The sequence below is a fragment of the Bos indicus genome, chromosome 22 (assembly GCF_029378745.1).
Source record: "Bos indicus isolate NIAB-ARS_2022 breed Sahiwal x Tharparkar chromosome 22, NIAB-ARS_B.indTharparkar_mat_pri_1.0, whole genome shotgun sequence".
Lineage (NCBI taxonomy): Eukaryota > Metazoa > Chordata > Mammalia > Artiodactyla > Bovidae > Bos > Bos indicus.
Genome location: NC_091781.1, coordinates 27,119,598 through 27,133,102, shown reverse-complemented (window position 1 = coordinate 27,133,102; position 13,505 = coordinate 27,119,598). Strand labels below are relative to the sequence as shown.

Genomic DNA, 13,505 nt, shown 5'->3' with positions numbered 1-13,505 from the left:
TGTGTGACTATAAAAGGAGAAAACATAGTGTTCATGGTCTTATTCAGAGTTTACCCTACAAAATTTATATAACAGTATTATAGCATCTTAAATCTGTAACCAAAAGCTGCTGCTGCTGCTAAGTCACTTCAGTTGTGTCCGACTCTGTGCGACCCCATAGACGGCGGCCCACCAGGCTCCCCTGTCCCTGGGATTCTCCAGGCAAGAACACTGGAGTGGGTTGCCATTTCCTTCTCCAATGCATGAAAGTGAAAAGTGAAAGTGAAGTCGCTCAGTCGTGTCTGACTCTTCTCGACCCCATGGTCTGCAGCCTACCAGGCTCCTCCGTCCATGGGATTTTCCAGGCAAGAGTACTGGAGTGGGGTGCCATTGCCATAACCAAAAGCAGCATTATCAAAACAGTAAGGCTCTTGAAATGTAACTGAGTTGAAACTGCAATACTGGAATGTTTTCCAAAGACTAGAGAGAAGAGTACATCATATCAGAATGTTAGCCCATACATGGAAAAAGTTTCAAAACATTATTTTCTGACAACCAAGTGTGTATCATAATTTTTACTGATTTCTTGTCCAATTTTTGTTCTCTTCTATTGTATATAACTTTGCATCAGAAAACATACTCATCACTGATTTTACCTAGAATACACCAAAAAGATAGAAGCCCTACAGAAACTAATGTCTCTTCTCTTCCAAAGGTGAAAATCTCTTTTGCCTAAACACTAACTATGTCTGTCACAGGTCTGTCCCTTGCTCTGCAGTGACACTGTCTCTACAGTATATAAGGGCGTGTGTGTGTCTGACACTCTGAGACCTTGTGGACTGTAGCTGGCCAGGCTCCTTCGTCCATGGGGTTCTCCAGGCAAGAATACTGGAGTTGGTTGCCATGCCCTCCTGCAGGGAATCTTCCCTACCCAGGGATCAAACCTGTGTCTCTTTCATCTCCTGCATTGGCAGGCAGATTCTTTACCACTGCACCCCCTGGGAAGCCCCACAGCCTATAAGGGCAAGGCACATTATTTGTGGAAACCTGATGTGGCCAGTTTCTGGAGAATACGCACCAGAAGAGCAAAGAAAAAATAACTGTAGTGCTGTAAGTGTTTTCCCAGCTTCTTTCTTTTTTTTTGAACCTTAGGGAATATAGAGATAAAAGCAGTATAAACATCCAAAGTTTCAGATTACTGATATATCCTGACAGATTACATATACAACCCCAAACTCAAGTCAAAGCTGCATATGGTTCAATCTTGACAAGAACTATATTAGAACAAGGCCTGTCTAGGAGTCAAAATAAATAAGAAGTCATGCCAGAAATTATTTGGTAGAAACTTCTCAGAATTTTCTTCCTATCTCCTAATTCTTGCAAACTCTGACATTATTCTGAAGCCTCCAAAGCCAGATTTCAAGAAACCAACGTGATAAGGAGCATCTAAAAAGAACTACATCTAGGACCAAAGCTGAACGTGAATTTCAGAAAGAGGATGGTTTACTGGTTGCCAGTGTTTAGGGTTTCCATCTATGGGGTCGCAACAGAGTCGGACACGACTGAAGCGACTTAGCAGCAGCACCAGCAGCATTGTTTAGGGAAGCTGGGGGCAGGACTATGGGAGTGGTTATAAAAGGGCATTGTGAGGGATCTTGACCATGAGGTGGATATACAAACTACATGTGATACAACTGTATAAAACTAAATACACAGACACACACAAAATAAGTATATATACAACTGGGCAAATCTGAATTAAAAATCAAAGGCAGAGACTTCCTTGGCAGTCCAGTGGTCGACGTCACGCTTCCAGTGCAAGGGGGTGCATGTTTGATCCCTGGTCAAGGAACGAAGATACCACAACAAAGATAAAATCCACCTGTCCACATTTTTTACTTTCTTTCACCTTCTTCCACACCACCTCCTACAGGATCCAAATGGCTCACCTTGACTGCCCTTCTGGTCACACACTGTGCAGCTCTAAGGTATCCCAAGTTCTAATCACACCCTGGAGACAGTAACTCCCAAACTGACATTAAAGGCAGGAACGTAGAACCATGAGAGATACACTCTCTATTCTAATTGCTTTCTCTGTGAATATGCACATGGACCATTCTTGGTGTATAAAACAGTTCACCCGGACACATGTTAACTTTCTATATTGGGTCAGGTTTTCTAAGGTCTGCTCGCACACTTCACTTTCAAGTTGATCTCACCACACCAGAGAGAGGAAGACAAGGCCACAAGACAGAAGCAGTGCCCACAGAGAAGAGTGAGGGGTGACTCTGATTTCCTCCGACATGCATGTGCTCAGTTTGGAGTCTGAGTCTACTGGCTACATATCACTGATGCTGGTTTCTCTGTGTGGATTCATCCAGGTAGGCTATCAAGCAGGGTATGTGAAATGTCACATAATATAACTGCACGGCTTAGAGTACACAATTCTACCTCTGTAGGACTTGAAATCCGGAGAAGGCAATGGCACCCCACTCCAGTACTCTTGCCTGGAAAATCCCATGGACAGAGGAGCCATGGGGTTGCAAAGAGTTGGACATGACTGAGCGACTTCACTTTCACTTTTCACTTTCATGCATTGGAGAAGGAAATGGCAACCCACTCCAGTGTTCTTGCCTGGAGAATCCCAGGGACGGGGGAGCCTGGTGGGCTGCTGTCTATGGGGTCGCACAGAGTCAGACGTGACTGAAGTGACTTAGCAGCAGGACTTGAAATCAGCCAAAGAATGACGACGGTTTCCCAACAAGAAGCACTTGTTTCTTGAGCCATAAGATGTGTTCAGCTAAGCAAAATGAGAAACATCAAGTACAGTATGGCAGAGACAGAAAATAAAATAAAATATGCACTGATAATGTCTACTACGGTGGGATGGATGTTACAGAATGGCCTATATATTTCTGACCAAAGAATTCTGTATAGATCGTTTTATGGGAAATGGTGGAAAAGGTCATATGTTGAACTGGATATACATATGTGCAGTTGAATATGTCATAATACAAAACATATGACAATAAGAGATGTCAAGGTAAAAAACAAAATCCCCCTAAGAGGATTAAAATGGAACATACAAGTAGCAATAAATCTGAAACTATGGCCAGCTGACTAAATGGTCCTAAAGTTTAAAAATTTAGAGCTCAGTCTCAAAACACCTTGTGATCACTTGCAATTATAACACGAGAAGCTAATAAAATCAGCATCACTGAAAACTGCATGTGAGCTTTACTACTTATATAATACAACCCTACTGTATTCTATGAGGCGATGTGTTGCTTTTTCAATTAAAATGCAAAATCCTGTCCAGTAGTGATAGTTAAATTGCAAATAGAATACAGATATTAGCAATGTAATAGCTTTTTACACATAATTCCTGAAATTTCTTTAAAGTTTAATATTGAAATGCTTAATGGTTTATAGTTACCAAATTAAATCATTACCCGAACAGTGTCAACAACAAGATTGCTTTTGAAGGAATCAGAAAGCTTCCAGTAAGAGAAGTCATGCGTGTGAGTAAAAAAGCTGGGGAAAAAAAACACAATGAACACATCCAAAAAGACAATAAAGATCAAGACTGCAGTTCAGTGAAGATTTTGGTCTGAATCTCTCTGATACCAGATGTTACAAATAAAGAAGAATCCCATGCAATGATCCAGCTTCCATGATCAGAGGTATAATTGCAATTAGCTGAAAAATCTCAGTAAAGGATGCCCTACTACAAAAAGAAAAAGAAAACTAGGGTTCAGGGGATGATCATGACTTCTCCTTTTTCCTGACAAAAGCTGAAGCTTCTGGAAGGCAGACCAAATGTGCATATAACACAGAACCCATTGACTCTTAATCATGATCAGTATCAGCAGGACATAAATTTAACCATTATTTTCTGCTCTGTATTCCAACCTCCAAATTTAAAGCATCTCCTCCTCTTTTGTTCCCTTTCCTACTTAACAGGTTAGTCAAATTCTTAAAATGTTTAATCAACATTGAAGTTTCTAAGGGAAAATTCTATCATGGCAGGCAATATGTATGTCCTGGGAAAATAAGTGTTTCCTTCTGTAAAAACAACGGTTTAATCAACAAAGTCAACAGTATCTTAGTTTTTCTTCTCCAAAAGTAGAGCCAAGAAAGACTTGAGTGACTGAGTGTATATGGATGATTATCTCAGGAGGTAAGAGAAACAGTCTGAGGTAAGTAAAAAAGGGATGGAGGAAAAATCATTACGTGGTACATTACTTACTAGAATCAATGAGGGCTTGATTCTGCATGAACCTCTGATAAGTATACAGAATGCCTCCTAGAACTGTCAGTTTGAAAGATGTGTGGGGAAGGGGGGTACTTCCCTGGATGTCCAATGATTAGGACTTCCCCTTCCAATGCATGGGATATGGGGTTAATTCTCAGTTGGGCAGCTAAGAATCCATAACCTCATGCTCCCCCCCAAAATTAAAAAAAATAAAACAGAAGCAATATTGTTCAGCTGAGTTCAGTTCAGTTGGTCAGTAATGTCTGACTCTTTGTGACCCCGTGAACTACAGCACGCCAGGCCTCCCTGTCCATCACCAACTCCTGGAGTTCACTCAAACCTGTGTCCATTGAGTCGGTGATGCCATCCAGCCATCTCATCCTCTGTCGTCCCCTTCTCCTCCTGCCCTCAATCTTTCCCAGCATCAGAGTCTTTTCCAATGAGTCAACTCTTCGCATGAGGTGGCCAAAGTACTGGAGTTTCAGCTTTAGCATCATTCCTTCCAAAGAAATCCCAGGGCTGATCTCCTTCAGAATGGACTTGTTGGATCTCCTTGCAGTCCAAGGGACTCTCAAGAGTCTTCTCCAACACCACAGTTCAAAAGCATCAATTCTTCAGCACTCAGCTTTCTTCACAGTCCAACTCTCACATCCATACATGACCACTGGAAAAACCATATCCTTGACCAGACGGACCTTTGTTGGCAGAGTAATGTCTCTGCTTTTCAATATGCTATTTAGTGTGTTAGATGACTGCAATTGTGTGGTAGTTTGAGCATTATTTGGCATTGCCTTTCCTTGGGATTGAAATGAAAACTGACCTTTTCCAGTCCTGTGGCCACTGCTGAGTTTTCCAAATTTGCTGGCATATTCAGTGCAGCACTTTCACAGCATCATCTTTCAGGATTTGAAACAGCTCAATTGGAATTCCATCACCTCCACTAGCTTTGTTCGTAGTGATGCTTTCTAAGGCCCACTTGACTTCACATTCCAGGATGTCTGGCTCTAAGTCAGTGATCACACCATCGTGATTATCTGGGTCGTGAAGATCTTTTTTGTACAGTTCTTCTGTGTATTCTTGCCATCTCTTCTTAATATCTTCTGCTTCTGTTAGGTCCATACCATTTCTGGCCTTTATCGAGCCCATCTTTGCATGAAATGTTCCTTTGGTATCTCTGATTTTCTTGAAGAGATCCCTAGTCTTTCCCATTCTGTTGTTTTCCTCTATTTCTTTGCATTGATCACTGAAGAAGGCTTTCTTATCTCTTCTTGCTATTCTTTGGAACTCTGCATTCAGATGTTTATATCTTTCCTTTTCTCTTTTTTTTTTTTTTTGGTCTTGTTTTTGTGACTGTATAGAGCTTCTCCATCTTTGGTTGCAAAGAATATAATCAATCTGATTTCAGTTTTGACCATCTGGTGATGTCCATGTGTAGAGTCTTCTCTTGTGTTGTTGGAAGAGAGTGTTTGTTATGACCAGTGCATTTTTTTGGCAAAACTCTAGTAGTCTTTGGCCTACTTCATTCCGTATTCCAAGGCCAAATTTGCCTGTTACTCCAGGTGTTTCTTGACTTCCTACTTTTGCATTCCAGTCCCCTAGAATGAAAAGGACATCTTTTTTGGGTGTTAGTTCTAAAAGGTCTTGTAGGTCTTCACAGAACCTTTTAACTTCATCTTCTTCAGCGTTACTGGTTGGGGCATAGACTTGGATTACTGTGATATTGAATGGTTTGCCTTGGAAACGAACAGAGATCAATCTATCATTTTTGAGATTGCATCCAAGTACTGCATTTCGGACTCTTTTGTTGACCATGATGGCCACTCTATTTCTTATGAGGGATTCCTGCCTGAAGTAGTAGATATAATGGTCATCTGAGTTAAATTCACCCATTCCAGTCCATTTTAGTTTGCTGATTCCTAGAATGTTGACATTCACTCTTGCCATCTCTTGTTTGACCACTTCCAATTTGCCTTGATTCATGGACCTGACATTCCAGGTTCCTATGCAATATTGCTCTTTACAACATCGGACCTTGCTTCTATCACCAGTCACATCCTCAGCTGGGTATTGTTTTTGCTTTGGCTCCATCCCTTCATTCTTTATGGAGTTATTTCTCCACTGATCTCCAGTAGCATCTTAACTCAAGGCAAGAATACTGAAGTGGTTTGCCATTCCCTTCTCCAGTGGACCACATTCTGTCAGATCTCTCCACCATGACCCGCCCATATTGGGTTGCCCCACGGGCATGGCTTAGTTTCACTGAGTTAGACAAGGCTGTGGTCCTAGTGTGATTAGATTGACTAGTTTTCTGTGTGTATGGTTTCAGTGTGTTTGCCCTCTGATGCTCTCTTGCAACACCTACCATCTTACTTGGGTTTCTCTTACCTTGGGCATAGGGTATCTCTTCACAGTTGCTCCAGCAAAGCGCAGCCATTGCTCCTTACCTTGGACGAGGGGTATCTCCTTACCGCTGCCCTTCCTGACCTTCAACGTGGGATAGCTCCTCTAGGCCCTCCTGCGCCCGTGCAGCCACGGCTCCTTGGATGTGCAGTATATTTTCTATACTTTTCTGTTTTTCCATTTTGTTCTCTTATTCTAGGGGCTCCAAAAAGATTAGAACATTGTCATTTTCATCTTGATAGCTCTAGACTATTGCATATTTGCTGGCATTGTATGGGTCATCAATAGTTGTTTGAAATGAGTTAAATTATCTTTGCATCCATCATGTCATTTTCCTTGGAATCTCCATGCTGGTTCTCCCCACCAAAGTTAAATCCTCTGTGCCTGGGTTGCAGATTTTTAAACTTTCTACCAGTGAAATTTAGGAAAAGAACACAAGACTGAGCACACCAGGAATCCTGTCTCAGCTCTAAGATAATCCAGGTCTGTAAGCCTGGAGGAGTTACCACTTGATTGGTCTGTTGTTTTTGTTGTTCAGTCGCTCAATTGTGTCCAGTACTTTGCAACCCCAATGGACTGAACCGTAGCAGGCTTCCCTGTCCTCCACCATCTCCCAGAGCTTGCTAAACTAATGTCCATTGAGTCGATTATGCATCCAACCATCTCATCCTCTGTTGTCCTCTTCTCCTGATTTCAATCTTTCCCAGCATCAGCGTCTTTTCCAAAGAGTTGGCTCTTCACATCTGGTGGCCAAAGTATTGGGCTTCAGCATTAGCATCAGTCCTTCCAATGAATATTCAGGGTTGATTTTCTTTAGGATTGACTGGTTTGATCTCCTTGCACTCCAAGGGACTCTCAAGAGTCTCTTCCAACACCACCATTTGAAAACATCCATTCTTCAGGGCTGAGCCTTCTTTATGGTCCAAATCTGACATCCATACGTGACTACTGGAAAAATCACAGCTTTGACTAGACAGACCTTTGTTGACAAAGTAAAGTCTCTGCTTTTTAGTATGCTGCCTAGGTTGCTCATAGCTTTTCTTCCAAGGAGCTACTGTCTTAATTTCATAGCTGCAGTCACCATCTGCAGTGATTTCAGAGGCCAAGAAAATAAAATCTGTCACTGTTTCTATTGTTTCTTGCCATTAAGTAATGGGATCAAATGGCATGATCTTCATTTTTTGAATGCTGAGTTTTAAGGCAGCTTTGTCACTCTCCTCTTTCACTTTCATCAAGAGGCTCTTTAGTTCTTCTCTGCTTTCTGTCATAAGGATGGTGTCATCTGCATATCTGAGGTTATTGATATTTCTCCTGGCAATCTTGATTTCAGCTTGTGCTTCATATAAGTTAAGTAAGCAGAGTGACAGACAATATACAGCCTTTACATACTCCTTTCCCAATCTGGAACCAGTCTGTTGTTCCATCTCCAGTTCTAACTGTTGCTTCTTGACAAGCATATAGGTTTCGCAGGAGGCAGGTAAGGTGGTCTGCTTTTCCCATTTCTTTAAGAATTTTCCACAGTTTGTTGTGACCCACACAGTCAAAGGCTTTAGCATAGTCAGTGAAGCACAGGCAAATTTTTTTTCTGGAATTCTCTTGCTTTTTCTATGATCCAACGGATGTTGACAATTTGATCTCTGGTTCCTCTGCCTTTTCTAAATCCAGCTTGAAAAACTGGGAATTCTCAGTTCCTGTACTAGTGAAGCCTGGCTTGGAGAATTTTGAGCATTACTTTGCTAGTGTGTTAGATGAGTGCAATTCTGTGGTAGTTTGAACATTCTTTGGCATTGCTTATCTTTGGGATTAGTCTGTACCTCCCAGTTTTTCATTTGTAAACTGTGGACAACACCTGCCCTCTGAACCTCACAGGCTTTTTGAGAGGGAATCTCCAGCATCACAGGCCTGCAAGCCCTTTGACAAATAAAAAGAATTCTAGCAGTGCAAGACTCCCTTATTCCTTTTGAATCTCTTCCCCCTCTAGTATTCCAGCACTTATATATTTTAAATTATTCAATAACAATCTAAGATGTTCATAATTATTTTAATGTTCACAATCAGAAAGCTTGATGAGGTACCCAAGACAATAGCTCTCATTCTTCTAGATCCTGAAAGCAGGTGCCAGGGCAGAAATCACAGGAGGGCTTATTCCTGCGGCATCCTGCCCATCACAGCGTATGGAAATTGCTGGTGCAGTCATATTGCTGTTTTGGTTTTTTTTTTGCATTTTATTTTTTTTTAATTGGAGGACAAGTGCTCTACAATATTGTGTTGGCCTCTGCTGCACATCAACATGAATTAGCCACAGGTATACATATGTCCTCTCCCTCTCTGTTTTTACAACTATCTGTATTTCAGTCTCTTTCATCACCTCGTATATGATTTCAAACATGCAAAGATCATGCGTACAAAAGCAAAATACATCTTCCAATAACTCTCATGCTCCACTTTTGTTAAATAAGTTCCCTTTCCCACTGACCACCTCTTTGTTTCCTTCCACTTTTTAACTTGGGTTAAACTCAAGTCTGTATCCTCAAGAGTCAGACAAACCCAGCCACAAATCCCTGTCCTGAAACTGCCTGACCTACGGTACATTCCTTCACTTGTTGATCCACAGTTTCATCATCTGTAAATTGAGGAAAATAATAGAAATTATCTCTGCTACTGTCATGAGGAAGAAATAAGATATGCCATATCATTCACTTAAAACAGTGTATAACATAGAAATGTTCAAAAGTGATAACTATCATTTTTCTTTACATTCTCTCAGAACTCGTGATGCTTCTACCACTGTGCATATATCAATGCTGTGCTCATCAAAATTTTGATTCAAAACATGCATTTTCTGCTTGCCTTCTGGATACATTTTGGAAATCTAAATGCCATCTCATAGTCAACATTTCATTTTCCTATTCTTACAGTGGCCGCTCTAAAACCCTACAACTTCTGTACTGTATTGTTACTAAGACGCCCATGTAACTTGCCACTGGTCATTCCTACATTTGTTTGACTCATTCAATTTTATCATGTTAATTGTTTTGCTAAGTTCATCCTCGTTCTTCCCATTTTTCTCTAATTTCTCACAAGCACCATTTTAATTTTATTGAAAAATTTTTAGAGTGCAAATTCACTGGGGGTATACAAAGCATATGGCCCCAACATGCCATGTCTGTCTTTTAAATCTCAGCAGCCCCACTGTCAAAAGAATATGCTCTATCAAAACTCACTAAATTGATATATGAAGGGATTAATGGATGAATGGATTTACAAGGCTGTGTGACAGAATTTTGTGGAATTGAGCTAATTAATTTTCACAAAAGCTCCATTTAAAGGTAACATTTTTTCCATTTTCCAAAAAAGCTGTGGCTCAATTAGTTATGGACTTTGACAAAGGTGACACAGTAAGGGATAGAGCCGCTTACACTGATTTCCAACCCAGTTCTTTTAATCTTTATACTGTGTGAGAAGTTTATCTAACCTTTGGGCTGGTCTCCCCAGCTGTGGTCTCACCTTTCTCATCAATCCATCTATGTGCCCATAGAGTTGAGTTTAGCTTTCTTCATAAAACACATTTCCAGTTTTTAATACCTGCTCAAAATTTTACATCAGTCTCTCATTTCCTAGATGATGAAGTCCATTTTCTTGTCCTAACATTTGGCCATTCATTAGACAGACATGTTTATATTTGTAAATATAGGTGCGTGTGTCTGTATGCATGCGTGAAATATGTACCTGTGTTCTAGGTATTGAGACAAGAGAGCGTGGTTTGTCATTCAGAGTATTTCTGATTCTAAAATTTTACTTATTCCCCATCCTTCTCCTTTTAATTTATGTTAAGTTTCCACATCTCAGTTCAGTTCAGTTCAGTTACTCAGTCATGTCTGATTCTTTCTGACCTCATGGACTGCAACACATCAGGTCTAACTGTCCATCACCAATTCCCAGAGCTTGCTCAAACTCACGTCCATTGAGTCAGTGATGCCATCCAACCATCTCATCCTTTGTCATCCCCTTCTCCTCCTGCCTTCAATCTTCCCCAGCATCAGGGTCTTTTCCAAAGAGTCAGTTCTTCGCATCAAGTGGCTAAAGTATTGGGAGTTTCGGCTTCAGCATCAGTCTTTCCAAGGATAATTCAGGGCTGATTTCTTTTAGGATTGACTAATAGGATCTCCTTGCAGTCCAAGGGACTCTCAAGCATCTCCTCCAACACCACAGTTCAAAAGTATAGATTCTTCTGCACTCAGCTTTCTTTATAGTCCAACTCTCACGTCCATACATGACTGGAAAAACCACAGTTGACTAGATGAACTCTTGTTGCAAAGTAATGTCACTGCTTTTTAGTCTGCTGTCTAGGTTGGTCATAACTTTCCTTCCAAGGAGCTACCGACTTTTAATTTCAAAGTAGCTCCTTGCAATTTCTGCAGTGGGCTTTGGAGCCCAAGAAAATACAGTCTGTCACTGTTTCCCCATCTATTTGCCATGATGTGATGGGAATGGATGCCATGATCTTAGTTTTCTGAAAGTTGAGTTTTAAGCCAGCTTTTTCACTCTTTTCTTTCATTTTCATCAAGAGGCACTTTAGTTCTTCTCTGCTTTCTGCCATAAGGATGGTGTCACCTGCATATCTGAGGTTACTGATATTTCTCCCGGCAATCTTGATTCCAGCTTGTACTTCATCCAGCCCAGCATTTCTCATGATGTACTCTGCATATAAGTTAAATAAGCAGGGTGACAATATACAGCCTCTGACATAATCCTTTCCCAATTTGTAACCAGTCTGTTGTTCCATGTCCAGTTCTAACTGTTGCTTCTTGACCTGCACACAGATCTCTCAGGAGGCAGGTTTAAGGGGGTCTGGTATTCCCATTTCTTTAAGAATTTTCCACAGTTTTTTGTGATCCACACAGTCAAATTTGGCATAATCAATAAAGCAGAAGAAGATGTTTTTCTTGAACTCTCTTGCTTTTTCTATGATATAACAGATGTTGGCAATTTGACCTCTGGTTCCTCTGCCTTTTCTACATCCATCTTGAACAGCCGGAATTTCATGGTTCACATACTATTGAAGCCTGGTTTAGAGATTTTTGAGCACTACTTTACTAGCATGTGAGATGAGTACAATTGTGTGGTAGTCTGAACATTCTTTGTCATTGCCTTTCTTTGGGATTGGAATGAAAACTGACCTTTTCTAGTCCTGTGGCCACTGCTGAGTTTTCCAAATTTGCTGGCATATTGAAGGCAGCATTTAAACACCATCATCTTGGTCCAGTTAAAAATACTCATCCTTTGTGACAGAAGAGTTCTCAGATAATTCTGAACTATACAGTAATTGTGTTTTAGATTAGCTGCTCTCACAAAACTAAGGATTTTGGTTAGGCCCTCCTCTAGCTGCTCTTTTTGCTTTCTGCAGACCTCAAAAAGCACCTATCCAGCACAAATGGCTTCCACTCAAGCAGTATGATTTACCCGCTCTAAGAAAGATACTGTCGGCTGTCAAGAGCACACAGAATGCTTGTACCTAGTAGCTACTTTCTAGCATGCCTTTCTGCTTCCACCAGGTGAACTGCTTATATTTGTTAACAGAACTGATCACCTTCGCTACGCGTCTTTGCTGTTGCTGAAATTAAATTACTAGTGAAACACTAAAAAAGTTGATGGAATAAGTATATGAGAAAATGGAACTGTTGCTTATAGAGAATTTTTAACTTTTGAAAAACTCAATAAAGAAACTCACCCCTTCCCCAAGATTGATGCTAAAATAGATGGAATACATGTTGCAAAATACCATAGAAGCTTATAAATACAAGATAAAAATCTTTAGACTATTTCCATATCCAGGTTTCTTAAGAAATATTTTTAAAAATTATCACTTAAATTCAAAGAAAAACAATAGCTGGAAATCACAACATATTCCTAAGAGGTATGGTTTATACAAATAATACAATGAATAATACCTTCCATCAAAGAATAGTGCATGGCACTACATTGAAAACTAAAAAAAAAAAAAAGCAGAATACATATATAGATTCATATTTGAAGCAGAAATAAAATTTTTATAATAGCCAGATACTTTTTCTTTAAATGGTTATATATTTTAATTTATTAAGGAGTTTTTCAACTAAATAGTCCAACTACTGGTCCTGACTATATCAAAGCCCCCTGTGTATTTAAGGAAAAGTAAATGTTGGATTTTTAAATCAAATGAGAAAAATTATGATGTTTTTGATATTGACAGCTCTACTCTTCTAGTACATTAAATCTAAGGAAAAAAAAGCAAAAAATGGTTCCCAGTTGACTGTGGATATTAATTCACCTGTAATACTATATTTTAAAACATGAACAGTTTAATGTAAACTGAAGAATAATATAAATCTTACTTTCTGAAAATTTTTTCTTCTTATGCTTCATGTATAATTTAAAAAGCTAGCTTTGTCATTAAACCACATTTTAAAAAATTTATGTGGCAATACTATAAATCATTTTCGTTTTCTGTGAAACTAAGATCTCCAGGTATGCCAGAGGTTTGAGATAATTCAGAAAATCTGTATGAGAACCATCCTTTAAAAGATAATTTGATTTTTATAGGGCCATTGAAGCCAGTTTTCTTATACAAAACAGTGCCAAATACAGAAAACTATTTTCAAGACTTTTAAAAAATGTTATATTTCAAAAACTAACCATTATTGGGTGTGTCACAGAGGAATTCTAATGATTAGTTATACAAAAATGTGCTTGATCTTTTCACTTAGAAACACCTACTTGCCAATTTGGAAATAAAAATATCACATAAAATGACAATATTCTGAAAATCGGAACAAATCACATAATTTCAATGCAGTTATCTTAATAATATCTCAAACATTTTAAAAAAGCT

General features: G+C 39.6%; 1 protein-coding gene across 4 annotated transcripts in view; it reads right to left on the bottom strand.

Annotated features, from left to right (window-relative positions):
• Positions 1 to 13,505, bottom strand: part of CNTN3 (contactin 3) — a 402,840-nt gene that overhangs the window by 188,545 nt on the left and 200,790 nt on the right. The gene's annotated exons all lie outside the window — the stretch shown is intronic.